This window comes from Bos indicus, chromosome 10 (genome assembly GCF_029378745.1).
Source record: "Bos indicus isolate NIAB-ARS_2022 breed Sahiwal x Tharparkar chromosome 10, NIAB-ARS_B.indTharparkar_mat_pri_1.0, whole genome shotgun sequence".
Taxonomy (NCBI): domain Eukaryota; kingdom Metazoa; phylum Chordata; class Mammalia; order Artiodactyla; family Bovidae; genus Bos; species Bos indicus.
In genome coordinates this window covers 17,952,501-17,975,739 of record NC_091769.1, presented here as the reverse complement: position 1 = coordinate 17,975,739, position 23,239 = coordinate 17,952,501, and the positions used below count along the sequence as shown (strand labels likewise).

The following is a 23,239-nucleotide window of genomic DNA, read 5'->3' as shown; positions in this document are numbered from 1 at the left end:
CCCTCTCATTCAGATGCTTTCCTGAATTTCTAGTTTCCTCCTGCTGGTGGTGGCCCACCCAAGATGAATAATAAGAGGACTTGGACCTGGTCATCACTTCCACACCAAGCTCTCTTTCTGCCGCCCTTTCCTGCTTTGGTGGTGGTATAACTATTCTTTTTTTTTAATATTAATTTTGTATTTGGCTGCACCTGGTCTTAGTTGTGGCACACAGGATCTTCAGAGTCATGTGGGATCTTTCGTTGCAGTGCACAGATTCTCTAGTTGAGAGGCACAGGCTCAGCTGCTCCACGGCATGTGGTATCTTAGTTCCCTGACCAGGGGTGGAACCCACATTTCCAGCATTTCAAGTCAGATTCTTAACCACCGGACCACCACCAGGGGAAATCCTGGTATCCCTATTCTTCCAATGAATAAAGCTCAAAGCCTGCCTGGGCTCCTGTGATTCCCCCTCCAGTGAGCCTCAGGCCCCATCTCTCACCAGCTCTCAATTCTGCATTTGTATTATCTCTCAGATAAACCTTCCCCTCTGCTCTCCATCTTCTACCGGCCTCTTCAAATCATCATCCAGATCACGGCAGTTAGTGTTTCTTCCACTTCCCCTATGCACCTTTACCAAAAATCAGATGGGCACACTTCTGGGTCCTCTATTTTGTCCTTTGCCAACACCACATGGTCTCGATTATTTTAGCGCTAAGTCTTGAAACCTAGAAGACGGATTCCTTCTACTATCTTTTTTTTTTTTTTTTAGATTTATTTATTTACTTAATTTGTTTTTGACTGTGGTGGGTCTTTGTTGCTGCATGAAGGCTTTCTCTAGTTGCAACAAGCGGGGGCTACTCTGTTGTGGTGCACGGGCTTCTCATTTCGGTGACTTCTCTTGTGCACCACAGGCCCTAGGTGCATGGGCTTCAGGAGTGGCAGCACATGGGCTCAGTAGTTGTGGTACCTGGGCTTCATTGACCCATGGCGTGTGGAGTGTTCCCAGACCAGGGATTGAACCAATGTCCCTTGCATTGCAAGGCAGATACTTAACCACTGGACCACCAGGGAAGCCCCCTGATTCTTCCTACTTTCTTTCTTTTCAACAGTATTTTCAGAAATTTGAGTATAGACATATTTTGGTATGGATTTCTTTGGGTTTATCCTGTTCGGAATTTACTAAGCTCCTTGAATCTAGAGACCTTCCTAACCTCAAGAAGTTTTCAGTAATAAGTTCATTGAGAACTTTTTCATTCCCATCCTCTTTCCTCTCTACTGGGATTTCAAAGACACAAAATGTTAGATCTTTTGTTAGTCCTACAGGTCCCTGAGAATCTGTTCTTCTTTTCTTCCACTCATCTATTTTTCTCTCTGTTGATCAGATTGGGGAATTTTATGGTTATATCTTCAAATTCACTGATTCATCTCCATTCTGCTGTTTAGCCCATCCAGTGAGATTTTTTTTCAGTTATTGTCTTCTTCAATTCTAAATTTTCATTTGGTTTTTCTTTATGCCTTTTGTTTCTTTGCTGAGACTTCCTTTTTTCTCATTTAAGCACGTTCGTATCTGCTCACTGAAGCATTTTCATGATGACTGCTTCAATATCTTTGTCAGAAAACTGCCACATCTCTGTCATTTCAGCTTTGGCATCAGTTGATTGTCTCTTCTCATTAAGTTTGAGACCCCCACGTATCTTGGTGTGACAAGTGGTTTTTAATTGAAACCTGGACATTTTAGGTATTCCCTTACGAGGCTCTAGAAATTACTTAAACATTCCATTTTAGCTGGCTTACTCTGACACTGCTTCAGCAGAGGAAGGGAAATCCTACCACATTACAGTCAGGTGGGGACAGAAGTTCAAGTTCCCCACTTGGCCTTCACGGACGGCTAGCTGAGTGGGCAGGGGACTCGTTATTACACTGAGCAGGTTAGGAGGTTCTAGCTTCCAAGCACGTCTCCACTGATACTTTCCTGGCTGGGAGGGGTAGGAGGGCCTTGTCACGGTGCCTCACATGGCCTCCACTGGCACACTGGGGCGGAGGCAGGAAGCAGGAGGGAGTGCACGACCTAGTTACTGCTGGGTGGTGGGAAGAGTCCTGACTCTCCACGAGGCCTCTACTGACCACTCAGTGGGGCGGGACCAGGCCATCTTACTGCTGCTGGGTGGGAGTGAAGGCCCAGGTTCCCCACGTATCTCAACTGAGAATTGAGTGCTCAGAAATGGCTATCATCATTCATTTAGGAGTGAGGAATGAGTGACCCCAGAGACAGAGTAGAATGGGTTACTGGAGATTAAATGGCAAAGCAGTGGCAAAGTCAGGACTGAACACCCATGCCCCTGGCTCCAAGACCACCTGTCTACACACCAAAGAATTCCAAAAATACAGCAAGAATGCCAGCCCCCTGCCAATATAACAATGCAAAATCTCACCAGCCAAAGGGTAGCGGCTGCCTCTCTTCACATCCTGCCAGACCCCAGGCCAGAAAGCACACGTGGTTATGCACATCAGCCCCCTGAACAACACAAACACACGTCTACTCAAGACGGGCCTTCCATCCAACACACACAGCAAAAGCACACTCGCGAGCCAAGAACTACAGCATCACAGTCACCTTCGGGGCTGGTGGTCTCCCATCTGGAGAGGATCCTGGCTTTCCTACCGTTGGAATCTCTGAAACCAAGATACACCCAGGAGCTGTGGACCTCAGAGCAGCCAGCAGGCCAGGCGCCCCCCTCCTGGCTGGAGAGCCGAGTCTGCACCCAGCTGGAGGCGCCTGCCTCAAACCTGGGGCCTCTCTTCTGGCCCCAGCCGCAGTCTCAGCACAGCACTGCTTATTCTCCGGCAAGGGAAAGCTGGTGACCTGGGAGGGGAAGCTGCTTTCTAACAGCCTTTGTTTTTGTTTCCATTTAAAAAGGTTAGTGACTTTACTGGATGTGGAAAGAACCAAAGTAACAATTTCAAAGAGGCTCAGCATGTTTTGGAGCTGACCAAATATATAGAACTTTTGGGTGGGGAGGAAAAGAAAGGGAAGTGAAGGAATAAAGTTTATCCCACATTCGCCACGCACCAGACATACCCCTTGGTGCTCCATCGTGCCTTCTCCTGGCTTCTGCAACAGCCATTCCAGCCAGAAGCAAGTTCCAAACCCCTTACCATAGGCCATCAGACTGTCCAGAGGCAGGCAGAGGTTGCAAGACCCCAGCATGGTACACAACCGTGAACAATGTTACAGGATGCAATTTGAATCATGAGATGGAGTGATGTAACTATTAAGAAACTGGTTGGATGCCTAAATTTCAAAACAATAAGATTTACATTTTAAAATTCACAAGAATAACTTGGCTACATTGGTATCACCCAGGCTCATAAATACCCACAATCGTTTGATAGAATCTGTGAACTTAGCTATGCTGTTATGAGCACTGGAATGTCTATGAGTGATTTTGTTGACTACAGGGCTACTTTGACATTTACTCTTTTTATTTTTTTAACATTCACTCAGTTGAAGACAATTTTCACATATTATAGTCATCTAGGCCAGGGGTCAGCAAACTTTGGCCAGTGGGCCAAACCTGTCCCAGTGCCTGGTCTTGTCACATTTTCAAATGGCTCAACAAATATTGAAAGGATACTACTTTACGATGTGAAAATTATATGCAATTCAAATTGCAGTGTCCATAAGTAAGGTTTTACTGCCTATTCATTTATGTATCAACTATGGCTGCTTTTGTGCTCAAAAGGCAGAGCTGATTAGTTGTAACAAAGACCCTACAGCCTGCAACTGGTCATTTACAAAAAGAGCTTGTTGGTCTCTGGTCTGGATGGTGCTGGACTGAAAACACGCTGAGATGATGAGGGTGACCACCACCAGCAGCAGCTGTTGAGGAAGCCAAACACCCATCCTGAGATACAAGCGGGCTGCTTGTGAGCAAGCCCTCTGCGCAGCACTGGTGATAAGCAGGGCACTGTGAAAAGCCACGTTCAAGCAAAATTATGCACCAAGCACCCGTGAACTCTCTGTACATTTATTTTACGGGAAAAAACATGGTCTGAATGATGAGAGATCTGAATTCCGTGAGGTTTTCAAGAACGCAGTCCTCCAGGTACGGAGCAAAAGGAACCCTCTTGCTCTCTTGGTGGGAATGTAAATTGATTACAGCCACTATGGAGAACAGTATGGAGGTTCCCTAAAAACTAAAACTAGAACTATCATATGACCCAGCAATCCCACTCCTGGGCATGTAGCAAGAGAAAACTATAATTCAAACAGATAAGTGTATCCAGTGTTCACTACAGCACTATTTACAATAGCCAGGACATGGAAGCAACCTGAATGTCCATCCACAGAGGAGTGGATAAAGGAGATGTGATACATATATACAATGGAATATTACTCAGCCATAAAAAGAAACTGTGCCACTTGCAGAGATGTGGATGGAACTAGAGACTATCATACAGAGTAAAGTACGTCAGAAAGAGAAAAACAAATAGCATATATTAATGCATATACATGGAATCTAGAAAAATGGTACAGATGACCTTATTTGCAAAGCAGAAATAGAGACAGGCGTAGAGAAGACATATATGGATACCAAGGTGATGGCGGGGAAGATGAACTGGGAGGTTGGGATTGACATATATACACTGTTGACACTATATATAAAATTGACGACTAATGAGAGCCTAGTGCACAGCACAGAGAACTCTACTCGATGCTCTGTAGTGACCTAAATCAGAGTCCAAAACAGAGAGGATATATGTAAAAAAAACAAAAGAATGCAGCCCTCCCATAAAACAGGCTTATGCATCTTCCTTCTCCCACACAGCCTCCCATTTGAGGGTGCAGCGCTTCAGTCTCTGTGGCTTCCCACCGCTGTCACGCTGATGCCTTTCTCCTGGGCTCCCCCGCCTTCCTCCTGCATAATAACGTCGGCTACAGGGATCTCCTCACCTGCACCCTCCAAAGCTGTAAGGCAGGAACACCAGTTCCCTTCTCCTTAAGGAGGACAGATGCCCCAGGGCTGACAGCCTTGCGCAGGCCTCAGTTTCACGAGTGAACGAACGCTGCACACACCACCTCCTCTCTCTCGCGGCAGGCACGGGGATCATCAGTCTGTGTCAGAGACGAGGAAGCTGGAGTTCGGAGAGGTTAAGCTGTTCACGGGCAGTAAGTGACAACGTCAGGACTGGCGTCCGCACCATTTTCAAACACAGGGTGCGACAACCGTGGGTGGTCGGGGCTCAGAAAGTACTGGAAGCAGGCTGAACGGAGGCATGGCCAGGCCCACACAGAACCAGCAAGGCGTAGTAACACAATCCCAGAGGCCTTCCCTACGCTTAGTGAAAGAGGCCAGTCACAAAAGACCACCTGTCACATGATGCCATTCACACGTGGGCAGCGAACGAACACTGACATAATTTCCCTGCATGGACTCGGAAAGTCCCAACCCACAGCACCTCTTATATCCCTGGTAGCAGTGAGGTGTTGAGTTCCTCCGACGTGAGCCTGAGGAAAGAACAGGGCCTCATAAGGAGAGGAAGAGGGAAGGCCAAAACAAGCACCCACTCTGTTTCTGGGTTCCCCCACCTGGGCCTCCCAGCTGCCTGTTCTCTGAGGGCCCCTCAGCGGCATGAGTGTTATTAGAACAGCTCCTGCTGTGGACCTAGTAAATTACACGACCAGGAACTGAACGTCCAAAACGGAGCCTGAGACCAGAACAGAACAGCACCCTAGGCATTCAGCTTGGTAAGCACTAACTCTTTGATGAGGAAGAAACTACAAACAACCTAGATCCGTAAAGGAAGATGGGGAACGGCGAAAGGAGACCATGATGGGGCAGAATGACGGAGCGGCCATAAGGCTTAAAAATGGGAACCCCGACTATGTCAAGAGAAACGTTACACAAAAATCATACTGTGTGCAAAAAGGCATGCTTCGATTAAAATACAGGCAAAGACTAAGGAGAAAACAATAGGAGCAATTAGCGGACTATGCAGATATGTGGGCGGTGGGGGGGTTGTGCAAAGAAGAGAGAGGAGGAAGCAGGAGGAGGAGGAGAATGGAGGGATATTTGGCAGAGTTACATGAACAGTAAAACTCAAGTTAAAAAATAACACAGTTGTGGAATTAAACAGCCTTTCTGGAAGGCCAGTTTGATTATATGTACCAAATACCTTCAGAGTATTTATACCTTTTGTACCAAAGGCAACACTATGCATTAACAGATGCACAAAAAATGCACAAAAGAAGCCATTTTATTTATAAACAATATTGATAAACTGAAAACAACCAACATGTCCAAAATAGGGGACTGCTTAAGTAAACATCAATATTTTTAAAAGTACACTGCAACCATTGAAAAACATTTTAGTTTGGAAGAACACTGAATATTTAGTACACAAGGAAAATGTTTATGATGTATTATTAAGTGAAAGGAGGAGTGAACAAAACAATATGTTTAGTCTAATACCAATTTCATAAACTCTGTGTGTGTCTGTGTGTGTATGTGTGTATGTGTGTGTGTGTGGAGAGAGAGAGAGAGAGACAGAGAGACTAGGAAGATACACATTCAAAATACTGGTCATTATTGGTTGGGGAATTATGGGTGATTTTTTCCTGTGTGTATATTTTCTGTATTTCCTAAGTTCTCTGTAATAAATATACCTTACCTACATAATCAGAAAAAAATAAAGTGTTATATCTATTAACAGTTCCCTATTGGTTGGGGAATTATGGGTGATTTTTTTCTGTGTGTGTATTTTCTGTATTTCCTAAGTATTTCTGTATTTCCTCTGTATTTCCTAAGGGGCTTCCCTGGTGGTTAGTGGTAAAGAAGCTGCCTGCCAATGTAGGAAACGCGGGTTGGATCCCTGGTCCAGGAAGATCCCACATGCCTCGGGGCAACTAATCCCATGGGCCTCAACTACTGATGCCCATGAACTCTAGGGCCAGGTGCCACAACAACTGAGCTCACGTGTTGCAACTATTTGCAACTATTGAAGCCCATGAGCCTATAGCCTGTGATCTGTGAGGAGAAGCCACTACAATGAGAAGTCCGTGTACTGCAGCAGGAAAAGAGCCCCCACCCCTGCAACTAGAGAAAAGCCCACACAGCAATGAGCACCCAGCACAGCCTAAATAAATAAAATTATTTTTATAAAGCAAATCAGCAGTGCCATCATCAGCGCTTGACACTGGGGTCCAGTTCAGTTCAGTTCAGTTCAGTCGCTCAGTTGTGCCCAACTCTTTGCGACCCCATGAATTGAAGCATGCCAGGCCTCCCTGCCCATCACCAACTCCCAGAGTTCACTCAAACTCACGTCCATCGAGTTGGTGATGCCATCCAGCCATCTCATTCTCTGTTGTCCCCTTCTCCTCCTGCCCCCAATCCCTCCCAACATCAGAGTCTTTTCCAATGAGTCAACTCTTTGCCTGAGGTGGCCAAAGTACTGGAGTTTCAGCTTTAGCATCATTCCTTCCAAAGAATACCCAGGGCTGATCTCCTTTAGAATGGACTGGTTTGATCTCCTTGCAGTCCAAAGGACTCTCAAGAGTCTTCTCCAACACCACAGTTCAAAAGCATCAATTCTTCGGCGTTCAGCCTTCTTCACAGTCCAACTCTTGCATCCATACATGACCACTGGAAAAACCATAGCCTTGACTAGATGGACCTTTGTTGGCAAAGTCATGTCTCTGCTTTTCAATATGCTATCTAGGTTGGTCCACCTGGAGTTAAAAGTAATCCAGCAGACTACAGCAGGGGCTAAAATGTCTCCACAGCACCAACATCAGGCAGACTGTGGTAAAGATAGCTCCAGAACCCTCTAGCCCACCTCTCCGAGGCAGGGGTCTATGGCACGCCCATGGCTACTTCGGGGTGCATCTCAGTAAGTTTGGCCAAAGACACAAGCCAAGGGCAGCATGAGTGCCTGGAGCAGGGAAGCTGGGCATCCCTGCATTTCCCAGACATGGGAACCCAGCCAAGCACTGACCCGCCTCCACCCCCCACTCTGTTCCTTCACACCTGCCCACAGTAAAAAATGAGCACCGCTTTGTGCTACACCTGCAATTGTAACCCCACCTCTTCTCTAAGCAAAATACCCTTACTTTTTATTTTAAGTGGGTCACACAGCAATAAAAAGGAATGGAGCACTGATACAGGCTTCAACACGGACAAACCCTGAAAACAGTCTTAGGGAAAGAAAGCAGTCACAGAAGACTGGGTTGGCCAAAAGGTTCCTCCACGTTTTTCCATAAGAGGGGATGGGAAAACCCAAACAAACTTTCTGGCCAACCCAATATAAGATTCCATTTATATAAAATGTCCAGAATCCATGGAGACAGAAGGTAGATTCATGGTTTCCACAGGCTGGGAAAGGAAGGAGTGGGAAGTGACTTCTAATGAGTATGGACTTTCTTTGAGAGGTGCTGAAAATATTCTGGAATTAGATCGTGGTGATGGTGGCACAACTCTGTGAATAAACTAACGAGCACTGAACGTGTACTTTAAAATGGTGGATTTTACAGTATGGGAACTATATCTCAATGTTTAAAATTTTCAAGTGGGTTACAATTAGGCTTTCAAGTGGCTATACTTATATTTCTCAGCAGGTTATAATTACAGTGAGGTACTACCTGGCCCATTGGTTCTCCCCAGAGCTCATATTCTGGAGTCAGATGAGTTGGAATTCAAATATCATTCTGACGTTCATTTGTTGCATGAGCCCCTGTAATTTCCTTAATCTCTCTGAGCCTCAGTTTGCTAGGCTATCGAACAAGAAGAATAACATCTAGCTCATGTGGACTGTTGAGAGGATTAAATAAGTGCACGCAGGTAAATCCCTGACACGGAGATCCATAAACAGCAGTTCCTTCTCCCTTAGCTGGCCAGAAGATCCTTTAAACTTCAAGCAGAATAAAACCCTGGGCCTTGACTAAAACATCACCAAAGTCAAGCAGGACCTGAGTACGTGTCCGTTCTGGAGAAGACACTAAACGGAGCTAGAGGCGAGGATGCCAGTGTATACTCCGTAATAAGACTTCAAAACTTGAAGACACAGCTCCACCCTCAAGGCTCACCTACTGGGTTGGCAAAAAAGTTTGTTGGGTTTTCCTGTAAAATGCTATGGAAAAACCCAAACAAACTTTTTGGCCAACCCAATATTGTTGTTTTTTAGTAGTTAAGTCGTCTCTGACTTTTTGCCAACCCAATATAACCAGCAATAAATTCTCCCCCGCCAAAGGCTTCATGTCCACTGTCGGGTTGGACCCTCTCAACCATTAGATAAGCATTGCTATTCTTAGCATCAATCAAGGATGGGGTGACAGGAGCTCAGAGAAACCAGAAAATGGGCAGAGCTGTGATTTGCACCCAGATTAGACTGTCTCCACGGGTCCTAACTTTGCTTCCAAGGCAGCTTTTGTCTCTACTCTCAGCCAGTTTTCTCTGGGCTACAGGTGACAGCAAGGTGGCAGTGGGCAGCGCTGGTGTGGAAGAGCCGTGCCACCAGAGGATCGGGCAGGAGTCACCACCCGGTCCAGCAGCTCTGGCCGCTGAGCACGGAGGTGGGGCGGGGGCAGGGAGTAGAATGAAAGGGCGGCTGGAGGCCAGGGAGCCAGCGGCAAAGGGAGGGGGCACCAGAATTCAAGGCATGTGAGGGTCAGAGGTCAAGCAAGTGAGATCCATCACCCTAAGCGAATCTGAGAAGTGTGGAAGAGAAGCTGCTTACATCCTTCCCAGAAAGGCGAGAAAAAAGTGATGGGTAACCTTCACATGGCAAGTCCACGTGCCTGAGACTGCTGTAAGCTTTCTACATTCTCATGAATCTCACCCATGTATGGACTTCTCTGGTGGTTCAGACAGTAAAGAATCCGCCTGCAATGCGGGAGACCTGGGTTCCATCCCTGGGTTGGGAAGATCCCCTGGAGGAAGGCATGGCAACCCACTCCAGTATTCCTGCCTGGAGAATCCCCATGGACAGAGGAGCCTGGCAGGCTACAATCCACGGGGTCCCACAGAGTCGGACACGACTGAGTGACTAAGCCCACAGCACAATCTTCACATGGCAGGTCCGCATGCCTAAGACTGCTGAAAGCTTTCTATATCCCCACGAATCTCACCCATGTTATGTATTATTATGATGCCCATTTTACAGCCCTACAGCACAAGAGGTTAAGGTTCAGGGCTCCCCAGCATGGCAGAGTCAAGGAACTCAGGGAGCTGGTTCCCACCCTCAGAGCCCCAGTGCTCCTTGCTGACCTGAGGAAGGAGGTGGGCCCACCGCCAACGACCAGACTCTCTCCTCCATCCTCCTCAAAACAACAGGAGATCAGGGACACTGCATTACAGAAGGAAAGGTCTGCTTGGCAACTACAAATTTGTAACGTGCTGATATGATTGAAAGGTTTCTGAGAAGGAAGCAGGTAGAGCAGCCTCCCTGCAGTCCACATACTCCATTTTCATAAGAAATTAATCTGAGCCTCCAAGAAAAATGGTTAAGTCAAAGCCGTCGCTTGTCACACCCTGCCCCCCTCCTGCCAGAGTCATGTGGCCACATCCCTGCCGTAAATCAAAGGCCAGGCTCCCCTTTCATCAGATGCCTACAGATAATTCCCCTGAGATTTCCCTGCTGGGGCTCAGAGGGCCACAGCGCAAAGGGTTAACATCTCATTTCCTCTCATCTTTCAAGCCTTAATCCCCATCCTGAGCTGGGTGCATTCCAAGCCCACCTGGAGCAGGTCATGACGAGCCCCAGCCCACGACTGGCCCTTCATTTCCCCTGGCAGGAGATTAGATGGGGCGCCCATTAATCACTCATTACTTGGGTCCTCGCTGCTGGCCAGCCCTCGGGCAGTCGGCCAGCTGGCTGGGAGGATTGCCCAGCCCAGGTCGTGGGCTGCTCGGTGCCACCCTTCTGGGACAACTGCCTTGTAAGCCGGCTTTCTGGACCACACCCGGGGAGTAGAGGGGCTAAGGTAGAAGGCTGCCAGGGTACCGCTCAGTGATCCGCTTAAGCAAGGCTCATAGGAGAAGACAGAAAACACAGTATGTTCAGGGAAGCGTTAGTCACTCAGTTGTGTCTGACTCTTTCTGACCCTTGGACTGTAGCCCGCCAGGCTCCTCTGTCCATGGGATTCTCCAGACAAGAATACTGGAGTGGGTTGCCATTTCCTTCTCCAATGTTCAGGGAAAGATTAGGGGAAAAGAAAGAGAGATAAGCAGAAAGACAGCACTCTCTCGGGACAAGTAACCAGCGAAAAAGAAAACTGCTGCCTACCTTCCTCTTCTTAGAGGAAACCAAAGGGAAAATGGGAGGAGGGAAATGGAGAGGGGAGGGGATGCTGAATGGATAATTAATTCCTTATCATCTCCATCACCATCATCATTATTATTACTGCACAGCTGGGGGTGTTCATTTCCTGGATTTGAATATAAAGTTGTGATATTTAGCCCTTTAAACACAAACCCCCTGGACCTGAGGGGTCTGAGATTACATACTTTTTCTAGTGCACATACGTCCTGTCCCGCATGCTCAGTCATGTACAACTTTTTGTGACCCCATGGACTATAGGTCGCCAGGCTCCTCTGTCCATGGGATTTTCCCAGGCAAGAATACTGGAGTGGGTTGCCATTTTCTTCTCCAGGGGCTATTCCCAACCCAGGAACCGAACCCAAGTCTCTGGCATTTCCTGTATTGGCAGGCAGATTCTTTCTGAGCACCAACTGCCTGCCAAGCACTGACAGTTTCAGAGCAGTTAAACAGGATGAGAAGCGACACTGGGCACCCACTGGGGGCTGGACTTCTGCTGAATGCCCTGTGTGCCTGTGCACCCGACCCCACACCCACCCTCTGGGTTGTGGCCATCCATCGTTACCGACAGACGACTGGAGGGCTGAGGGCACAAAACGAAGGCCTGTAGAATGAAGGAGAGGGGTCAGTGAGCAGACTCCACTCGGGTAAGGAAGAGGTTTGACTCACCACGCCCAGAGAGAGGGAGGGAGTGACTGGCCAGCATGCTCAGCTCTATTTGGGGAGTCCCAGTCCACTGTGATTCCAGGCAACTTGGGGCTGCAAACCAATCCCCTCTGGTCCTTCTCCCTCGGCACTTGCTCTGGCCCAGAAATAGTCAGAGTGAGCCATCATGATGGACGCTAGGCTCACCTGCAGAGAAGGCAATGGCAACCCACTCCAGTACTCTTGCCTGGAAAATCCCATGAATGGAGGAGCCTGGTAGGCTGCAGTCCATGGGGTCACACAGAGTCGGACACGACTGAGGTGACAGCAGCAGCAGCAGGCTCACCTGCCTTTATGGGGACGGGTAGGGAGCATGCTTTCAGGACTAAACTGAAGACCCCTTTGACCAAAAGAGGGCTCACTCCTTAAAGTCAAGGTCAAGGCCTGTTAAAAAGGACCGTCCTATGTGGGATCCTGAGGCTTATTCGCCCACCCACCTGTCATTAGAACCTCCTTTGTAAAGGCAGCCTAGGGCAGTGATCCTTAAACCTGAGTGTGCAGAACTACCTAAGGCCACCTTTACAATGCCCATCCCAGGCCCTGCCTCCATTCTGGAATCTGAGTTTTTCCCACCAGATCTTAATTCTGATTCAGGTGTTCTGAAAGCAACCCTTTCAGGGAACAGTGATATAGCAGGAGGAGCACCAGACTGAGAAAGCTAGGTTCTAAGACTTAGATTCAAAACCTGAGTTGTTGACCTCAGGAAAGGAAGCGGAGTTTCCTCAAGTGTGGATGATACTGCTGCTGTCCTAGGTTGCTGGGGGGACGAAAGCATCAGGCCCAGCACACACAGGCTCATTAAACTTGACCTGAATGAGTTCATCAGGCCAGCAAGGCTCCAGAAACTGGAGAAGTCAGTTTTGACGGGTTGGGGAAAGAAGAGAAGGCAAATCAGACCCAAAGATGAGAAGTAGGCCTGCATCAGTTGCACAGGTCAGGCAGAGAGGGGTGAAGAGGGGGGATCCTGAAACAAGGCAAGTGTCAGCAATGCAATCTAAAGGCACAGCCTCACACTGCAGCTCCCCTCCCGGTGCTGGTCTGCACCATACGTTAGCTACCAGCGCAACACGTCTCATCCATTATCTTCAAAGAGAAGCCAATTAATAAACATACATGTAAATAAATATCACAACTCTGCAGACACACAAAAAGAAAGATCAAAGGTGGGGAAAGTGGAGAGAAGAAGAGAGAGGAGGGAAAAGTAGGATGGAAGGTCAAAGCGAGTCACATTCTCAAGTTCGCTAGTGCTGGCAGTGTGCTGGGACTGTGTCCCACAGCCTGGGAGAGGTCCTCAGAGCAGGAGCTGCTCTGGAGAAACTTCGAGGTGGCTGAGGAGATGAGGCATGCCCATTAGAACATGTCTAGGCTGAATACAGAGTCAGTGCAAAGAGTGTAAAGGAATACCTAAGACAGGCTGGGATCCACTTCCTGGAGAAATTTAGCCCAGCAGAGAGGAAATCTGAATTTCTGAGCTAGGGTTAGGAGGCATATGCTGCTGTTGCTGCTGCTACTAAGTCACTTCAGTCGTGTCCGACTCTGTGCGACCCCATAGACGGCAGCCCACCAGGCTCCATCATCCCTGGGATTCTCCAGGCAAGAATACTGGAGTGGGTTGCCATTTCCTTCTCCAATGCATGAAAGAGAAAAGTGAAAGTGAAGTCACTCAGTCGTGTCCGACTCTCAGCGACCCCATGGACTGCAGCCTACCAGGCTCCTCTGTCCATGGATTTTCCAGGCAAGAGTACTGGAGTGGGGTGCCATTGCCTTCTCCGAGGAGGCATATAAGACCACAATAAAAAGACCAGGTAAATGGAATGAAGGACTTCAGGCAGGAAAGAGTTGAGCTGCTCTTGGATCAAAAATGTAGACTCAAATTAAGGCAGAAGTCCCTGGGTCAGGAAGATCCCCTGGAGAAGGGAATGCTACCCACCCCGGTATTCTTGCCTGGAGAATTCCATGAACAGAGGATACAGCCTATGTGTTGCAAAGATGCGACTGAGAGACTAACACTTTGAAATCCCTAGATGAAGAATGGCCATGACACCACCACGTCCATACCAGTGCTTTCACACTGGATCTTTGCTCAAACTCTTCCCTCTGCCTGGCATGCTTTCCCTCCTTTCAGTCTTTCCCATCTCCTTGAACTGCTCCCCATGTTTCAAAGCCCAGGTGAAATTTCCCCAGCTCTTCTCATACAGGAAAATACTTCTCCCTCATCTGTGTCTCCTTTATGTCTTGCACACCCCAATGATTAACTTTGGTTTGTGATTCTCTCTTTACATCTCTCTCTTGGGTGGCTGTATATTATCTGTTGGCCTGTTAACAATTCAAGGGCAAGGATATTGTCTTGTTATTAATTTAAGCCCCAGCACATAGTAACAGTCCCTGGCACACAGCAGATGCCCAAAAATATTGGCTGGAGAAGATTTAAAGTGAAGTGAATACTGGGAAGCCATTGTGATTTCTTGAAAGGAGTGATGTGGCGAAATCAGAATTTGAGAAATATTAATCTGTCAGCATGAAAGATGATGGATTAAAATGAAGAAAGGGACTCGTGGCCGGGAGTCAAGAGGGGAGACTATTACTGCAATGTGGACATGGTTTAAAGAGGAGGCAGAGGGAACAGACAGGAAAATTATTTCCTGGGATATCACAAAAGAATGTGGAAGGGACTTGGTAACGAATTACCTACAAGTGAGGGGGATGGAATGGGGAGTCTGGTGCTCTCAAAAATAGAGACTCCCAGCCAACTTGGAAAAAGGTGGTACCATGGAGAGAAATGTGGGGGGATGGGCAATCAATATCCAGGCACTCTTTAGGATAATGTGATTACAATCACAATAAGCACTTCTGGGTCAAAAACAACAACAACAACCCTTCAAGTCAAAATATCCAATCCTGATCTTATTCCCAAACTTTAGCTGTATTTTATTTTTACTTAACAATGAACTGGAACCACTTCTTCATGGGAGACTGAAATGAAGATAAGACCAAGCTGGCACCCTGATGGGTGCTGGGCACGGAGATCACACAAGTTCAGCTGACTAGCTTTGCCCACAAGAGGCCACACCAGCTGCTTGTCCAGTGGGGGCTCCAGTATCCTGATCACCCAAACTCACTTCCGGGACCTCTGGGAAATCCCTGTTCCAGCCCTGCATAAGTTTATAGGAAAGTCCCAGGACTCCCATTAGCTTCCTTACATTAATTTCAGGGCTAGATTTTGTTTTCCAAGTAATTCAACCATGGTGCTAACAGAAATCAATAGGAATTGAGTAGCGCTGTATTTAAATCACCTGTTAAAAATGTTTTCTTCTTTGTATTTTGAGACTCAATAAAATCCTTTTAAGCTCAATCACTTCATCACTTTTATCAATGACGTAGAAGACATGAGCACGTTATACAAATTTTAAGATTTTAACATTTAGACTATGTGGTGCCTGGGTGCCTTCGGCTGTGAAAGGACAGTTGGACAAGATGATTCGTTAGCCCTCTCTTGGGTCTCTATTTCTCTTATTCTAAATTCCAACAGGCATCCCATGATCTCTTTGGCTACCCAGGTCCGAGGCTTCAGATTCGCTAACTGCCTGCCAAGGGACAAAGGGCTGCGTGATGGGGGTCACAAAGGAGACCGGAAGAGGCGCGAGCACGCACATTCAACAGGCTGTACTGGAGGCACCCCGGCGCGGGGCTGAGTGGGGACTGCTTAAGGAGATCCCAGACCCCACACATTCCAGATGCTAAGTGGGCTCGAGAACGACCTGAAAGCTTCTTCCCAAGTTAGGACTGATGTTATTTCAAAGAAAAACCAAACAACAAACCCCCAGTAACTTCGCGATCGCTAAAGTTCCAGTGCGGGCTAGTTCCGTGAAAGCTAATCCTACACGCGCGCCCAGGGACCGCAGGTACTTGGGCTGCACTCGAGGAAGTGTCCAGAGTTGGCGGAAGCAACCCATCCACTCCGGCTCCCCGTGGCGCTGGGTTGCAGCGGTTTAGATCAGACACATACACAGATCTGAGGCTTTCTAGAAAACGGTGTGGCCGAGGCCCCAGGATGGGGCTCGACGCGCGCCAACCAAGGCTCCATCAGTTCTCCCGCCCCGGCAAGGAGGTTGGCCAGGCTGCGGTTAGGGCTCGCGGGCTGGGTGTGCACTCACCGGTTCCCATCTACCCCGACCCAGAGAGCTGGGGGCCCAACTCCGGGCCGACCAAGGTTGACCGTCCCTAGAGTTTCCGAGTGGGAGGGTGGAGGGGTGAGTGCTGGCGCCCGGACAGGGCAAATCCCCCAGAAAGCGAAGAGGGGAGACGGAGGCGCAGCCGTCGGGACGGACCAGACGCGCGCTGGCTTCCGCTGCCTGGTTCGGGAGCAGCCCCCCGGCGCCCCTGACACACCCACTGAGCCCGCCGCCCGCGCCAGCCCTCCTGGCCGTCCAGAGGGGGACCGAGAGGCGGGCAGCGGCCGGGCCGGATCCGGGCCCCCGGGGCAGGGCGGAAGGGGGCGCGCGACGCGGGCGGCTCTGCTCACCTGGCGGTCCGAGTCCCGGTGCGGCCAGTGGCCGCCTTGCCTGGCCCCCGCGTGGTTCCCGGCGCCGGGCAGCCCCGAGCCCGCCGCATGGACGGCTGCCGCCGCCGCCCCGCGCCCGTCCTGCAAGGCTCCCGCTGCGCCGGGGTTCCGCGTCCGGCTGCGCGGGCGGCCAGCGGCTGGGGCGCGCGCGGAGAGCTCTGGCTCGGAGTTTGCGATCAGGAGAGCCGGGATACGCGCTCCCTCCGTCCTTCCCTCCCTCCCCCACTTACGGCCTCCTGCTGTCATCTGGAGTCGCTCCTGCCGCCCCCTGGCGGCCTCCTCAGGAAGCACCGGCCCTCAACACACCCGCACGTCCCAGAGGGTCCCCTTACGAGTGCCACTGATCCCTGTGTACCCAGAGAACATCATTCCCTAGGAGGACAGTCTAGATCGAAGAAACCAGGGAGGAGCGTGGCGAGAGGGGAAGGAAGAGTGGCCCGGGCTTGCCAAGTAAGAGGAAAAAGGGGTGAGACCAGGAGGTGAGTAAGCTAGAGACAGATGGTGGGAGGCTTTGAACTTCGAGCTAATCATATTTATCCTGAGGTTTGTGAGAGCCCCTGAAGGGCCGAGGCACAGGAGGGATGCGGGCATCTTTGCGTTTCAGAACAACCATTCTGGCTGCAACAGGGTGAGGCTGAGGCTGAAGGAGGGAGCCAGCAAGGAAACTTGATGTAAACAAGAGGAGAGAATGCAGTGACTCTAAGACAGGAAAGAGGACCCCTAGTCTAAAGGGCATATGTAGTCACACGTGAGCACTCACACACAAGAAAAGCCTCACTGGCTCCTTCTGAAGGCAAGGGACAACGGACAACAGCCCTCCGAATTCTAACTAGGATCGGGCAGCTTGAGGGAGCGAGAAAACACGCTTCCGACAGCCAGAGACATCTGGTACTTTTCTGGTCTTAGGGTAATACTGTTTCCCCACCCCTCGCCACACACACACACAAACCCCACATACACACACAGGGGGGGGGGGGGGAAATCCTGCTGCAAAGCAATAATAACCAAAATCAAAGTTTGATTCATATGTCTGAGCCCTTCTTTTTACTCATTGGCAAATATCATCCCAAAGAGGTCATGACCAAAGTTACCCATATAGCTAATGGCAGCAAAATGAGTAGAGCCGTTTCTTGGGTTCCTAATGCAGTGCTACGTTCCTTAAATTCAAATGAAGCCCTTTAGAGCTAGTGAGTTAGGAAAGAGTGACTGGGAGAAAATGCCCCACCTCTACCAGAAGGTGTAAAGTGAAAGTGAAAAGTGAAGTCGCTCAGTCGTGCGACCCCATGGACTGTATAGCCTATCAGGCTCCTCCATCCATGGGATTTTCCAGGCAAGGGTGCTGGAGTGGATTGCCATTTCCTTCTCCAGGGGATCTTCCCCACCCAGGAATCGAACTTCCTGACCCAGGAATCTAACCCAGGTATCCCTCATTGCAGGCAGAGGCTTTATCGTCTGAGCCACCAGGGAAGCCCCAAAAGGGTGTGTTGCCTCCTCGTCGGGGAATCGAACCTCGGTCTCCCGCGTGACAGGCGGGGATACTCACCACTACATTAACGAGGACGGCAGGAGGAGGTGGAGGTGACCTTAAAAATTGGAAGAGATTGTCCAGATACTGGTAGTCTGACTAAATGAGTCGGCCTGTTTGTTGGTGACTGCGTCGGAAGCCCGCCTGCAGGAGCTGTTTTGAGAGCGCAGGTGCAGGGGCGGGACAATGAGGTGGCAGCAGAACGGGAGCTCCCTGCCCCGGAGCCAGGTCGAACAGCGCTGGGTGTGGTGTGTGGGAGCAGTTAGGAGAGCAGCAGGGCGGGTAGCCCCCAGAGGAAAAACACACACAAAAGAGAGTGACAACCCCGAGATTAGGACAAAGAAAAGGCTCTGGCTTTGAGTGCCGACTACTGGCCTGGAGCCTGGGCGGAACCCGTTCTCCCTGATTCAACTTGGTCCAAATGGGGTGAAATAATTCCACTTCGGTCAAACAGATTTTGATTGGACCAGGTGGCTCCTGGTGCAAGTGTCATGAGTCCCTTGAAAATCAAAGTGTTAGTCCCTCAGTTGTGTCCCACTCTTTCTGACTCCATGGCTGTCGCCCACTAGGCTCCTCTGTCCACAGAATTCTCCAGGCAAGAATACTGGAGTGGGTTGCCATTTCCTTCTCCAGGGGATCTTCCCGACCCAGGGATCGCACTTGGTCTTCAGCATTGCACGCAGATTCTCTACTGTTTGAGTCACCAGGGAAGCCCCACGAGTCCCTTGGGTCCAGATTAAGTGGCTCTAACAGCTCTGATCAGTTTAAACCATTTAAAATGAGAGAGAAATTATGGAACACTGGGATATACTGAATGCCAATGCACTGGACACTTAAAATGGGGAAAATGGTCAATTTTATGTCATGTATATTTTACCACAGTTTTTTTTTTAAAAAGAGGAAACCTAATAAAACTTGTTCAAATTGGATTGATTTATTAACTCATTGAAGAGATATATACAGAGTGCTCAGTAAGGTCTTGGTACTGAGAGGGAAAGATGAAATGAAGAAAACATTTGAGTCCAAAGAAGCTCCAGAAGCTTCAAGTCAGGCAAGAAAGGTACAAAACAAAAAATCATACTGGTCAGTGGTGGGTATAATTGGGACATCTGTAGAACTCATGGGAGGGGATCGGAAATCTGGAATGTTCTGCCTGAGCTGAGTCTACAGGACAGGGGAAGTTCATCAGGCAGAGCACAGTATGAGCAGGGCTTAGGAGCCAAGGATATGGGGTTTTTTTAAAACTAATTTTAGACATACAGACAAGTCGCAAAAATAGTACAAAGAATTCCCTTCTATTCCCACCCTTCTTCCCTTGATGTGAGCAGCTTACATAACTAGAGAGCAATTATTATTGACCTAACTTGATCCAAGTGACCTAGGCTGGCTTTCCAGAACTGATTTTGAACCACTTCAAACTTGTTCAGAGTTGTGACCATATTCTGCTAACATGTCCCAGAGTGTTCTCTTAAAGTCAAGACTATACTGTGAAATCCAGTCTCATTTTAAACAGAGTTGTTTACATTATGTATATCAGAAGAGAATATTAATTAACTATATAAAACCAGCAAGTTTTCTATCTTTCAGTCCTGTTGCATTTCTACTTTATCCGTGTGTGTGTGTGTGTGTGTGTGTGTGTGTGTGTGTGTGTATACACTCGCATGAATCAGATTGGCAGGATTTTGTCCTCATGAATGAGATAAACGGATTTCCCAGGTGGCGCTAGTGGTAAAGAACCTGTCTGCCAATGCAGGAAATGTAGAAAACACAGGTTAGGTCCCTGGTCAAGAAGATCCCCTGGAGGAGGGCATGGCAGCCCACTCCAGTATTCTTGCCTGGTGAATCTTATGGACAGAGGAGCCTGGCAAGCTATGGTCCATGGGGTCACAAAGACTTGGACACGACTGAAGCAACTTAGCAAATGCACGTATGAGATAAACAACTAACCCTCAGCAGCAGAGAGGGCCAAGTAGAATGGGTGCCTCAGAACCCAATCAAAGACTACCCCATAGCCCTGGCATCTCCCTGGTATCTCAGTGTCTTCTAAACACAGCATCTTGGAAGGCAGCTGTCGAATACCCTCGTGCATAGCTGCAGAACGAGGTACTCACGACTCATAAAATAGCCCATACTGTTGTTGGACACATTCTGTTACAAAGCCTCTTTTCATTGTTAACTGAAACCTTTTCCCTGTGACTACTGCCCACTGGCCTTAGAAGTGGCTCCTAGAATAAGAAACAAAATTCAACCCCTCTGTCAGCTCCGTGTACACAAGGCAGCCCTGGTTTCCACCTTCTTCCCAGTACAGTGTTTGTCGCTCATTCGTGTCCAACTCTTGGTGACCCCATGGACTGTAGATTGCCAGGACACTCTGCCCATGGTATTTCCCAGGCAAGAATACTGTAGTGTGGAGCCATTCTCTTCTCCAGGGGAATCTTCCTGACCCAGGGATCAAACTCAGATCTCCTGCATTGCAGGCAGATTCTTTACTGTCGGAGCCACCAGGGAAGCTTAGTATAATTATGGATTGTTAATGCCCCCTTCACTCCCTTGTCCAAGTTGCTGGTCATCCTGCACAAGATGGCCAACCATCTTGCTTCTTTAAGTCTGTTGTCTGCCTCCATTCCTTCTGGGGGTCCTCAGCCTGGAGCACAGTGTCAGCACCAGTGAAGGCTCCCAAATGTTGGAGGACCAATGGTGTACTGCTGAGAGCGGCTTCCTGGGATTTCAGAGCATATGGGACTGGAATAAGAGCCAAGTATGAACAGACTGCAGGAAGACAGCTTGGGACAACCAGACCTTTGTGGGGGAACATATGAGTAACACAGCTTCTGCACTTCACTCACAAGCACTTGACCAGGAATCCTTTTACTAGCAGAATATTTCTTGGGGCTAGTGTTCCAAAAATTACACTTTGAAAAAATACTGCTCTCTACTCTTGACAAACACTAGTGTTTTCATCTTAATGGCATTTCGGGGGTTGTGTCCCAGCGGGGAAGAAAAGCCCTCCATTATCCCTACTTTGTTAACATTTGGAGGTGGAAGGGAAGCAGACTTTCAGTCAAACCCCTAATTTCAGGCTCCAGTGAGGTACTTTTAGGATCCATCACAAGGCTTGCAAAATTGTCCTTTTCATTTTCTTGGTTGTAAACTTTTGTAGACTGTAAAGTCAAGACAAGCTTGTGCCCAGTGAATAATAAGGAAATAAGGAAAGCGTGATTTAAGCAAAACAATGCGACATGACACAGCCCCTTGCGAACGGGTAAACATGTAGTTTTAAGCTGCTTCTAAGTACCTTGGGTGAGTGTTAAGAAGCCTTCTCTCCCCTGCTTGCCTCCTCAACTTACTTCTTTCTCTTCCTCCTCTAGGGCATCTGGGACAAAGACCTAAAAATCGAGTTCCTCCTGAGGGCCTGCCTGGGGCTGCCCCCACGTGACCTGTGGTCTACAACCACACGAGAAGAGCTTCAGCCTCAAGCTCAGAGGACAGGAGCAAAAGGACTTCTCAGTGGAACATGGGTTTCCAATGAAGTGTTGGGGAGTCTTCAGGCTGTGTTCAATTTGTCTAATTCCTCTTTCCTCTCTTGCCTCATGGCCAGAAAGAGGAGATAGGAAGCCTGAAGAGTTACCTGGTACAAGACAACTTCTGGAATCCCAAATATTCCAATTATTCCTCTTTTTCCTCTTTGAAAGCAGTAATACTCTCAGCTAAGGAGCATCACTCAGGCTGAAGTGGCTTCTCTCCAGGAGTAGCAACCCTGAGCAAGGTGGAGGGTGGACAGCACAGCCTCTTGATCCACAGGCTCCCTTTCTCTTTCTGGCAATGATTAACCAGACAGAGACAATTGATGGCGATGGAAGAAGTCCATATGCAAATGAATGCTCCTCTCACACGTGATTGGTCATTGTCTCATTCATCCATCCAACCTGTATTTATTAAAGCCAACTAGGAATGACTGGAGAAGGCAATGGCACCCAACTCCAGTACTCTTGCCTGGAAAATCCCATGGATGGAGGAGCCTGGTAGGCTGCAGTCCATGGGGTCGCTGAGGGTCGGACACCACTGAGCGACTTCACTTTCACTTTTCACTTTCATGCATTGGAGAAGGAAATGGCAACCCACTCCAGCGTTCTTGCCTGGAGAATCCCAGGGACAGGGGAGCCTGGTGGGCTGCCGTCTATGGGGTCACACAGAGTCGGACACGACTGAAGTGACTTAGCAGTAGCAGCAGGAATGACTGAAGGGAGGAGGAGAAACGTTAACTGAAGTCAGAAGAGGACAGTGTGGGGAAGATCGTCCTAGACAGAAGGAAACATACTTGCAAAGATCCCTAAGGGAAACATGGCCCACCTGGGGATCATAAAGAAGGGCAGTGTAGCCAGGGCTCAGGGAGAGAAAGCAGGGAAGTGGTCAGCAGGCGGGTTTGGCTGTGCGAGCCTTCCAGGCAGGGTTAATGAGCTTCTTTAACACTTGCCTGTGTTAAAGGCACAGGCAAGTCCAATCAGAACAGACATGAGCTACAGGCTGGAGCAAGGGTTTAGGGCCCCCCACTGCCTTAGATGCTGGATAAGGGATCCCAGAGGGGAAGTGGGGGCAGCTCAAAATAGTGGCTGTTCATCAACCAATACCAAAACGTATCATCCCATAATCGACAGGGAAAGCCATCGTGTGCAAATCAGTTAAAAGTCAGTGATGCTTACCATATGTAAAATAGATGACCAATGGGAATTTGCTGTGTGACTCAGGGAACTCAAACTGGGGCTCTGTGACAACCTAGAGATGTGGGATTGGGTGGGAGGAGGGAGGGAGGTTCAAGAAGGAGGGGACATATATACACCTATGGCTGTATACTTATGGCTGATGTGTGGCAGAAACCAACACAATTTGTAGAGCAATTATCCTCTCATAAAAAATAAATATTTTTTTTTTAAAAAGTGAGTTATGCTTATGGTCTTTTCTGTGAGCTGGGTTATCTTCAAATGAACAAGAGGAAGCCTCTGAGGGAGTTTAAGCAGGGGCTGACCTGACCAGATCTGTGTTCATCCAAATGGAGAGGGGGAAAAAAATCCCTTCAGTTAATTAAAAAAAGAAAAAAAGGTACTACAAAACATCATTCCACGACTTTTTTGTAAAGCAAAAATAAATGCAAAATA

The 23,239-nt window shown here is 48.6% G+C and overlaps 1 protein-coding gene across 2 annotated transcripts in view; it reads right to left on the bottom strand.

Moving 5' to 3' along the window:
- THSD4 (thrombospondin type 1 domain containing 4) overlaps positions 1-18,248 on the bottom strand; it is a 672,444-nt gene extending 654,196 nt beyond the window's left edge. Inside the window, exon 1 of one of the 2 annotated variants that reach the window (XM_019968205.2) lies at positions 18,105-18,248. The gene's annotated coding sequence lies outside the window, so the exon portion shown is untranslated. Of the gene's footprint in view, positions 1-16,522; positions 16,774-18,104 lie in introns of those variants that run through there. The other variant, XM_019968206.2, reaches the window with a different exon arrangement.
- Positions 18,249-23,239: the final 4,991 nt, after the last annotated feature.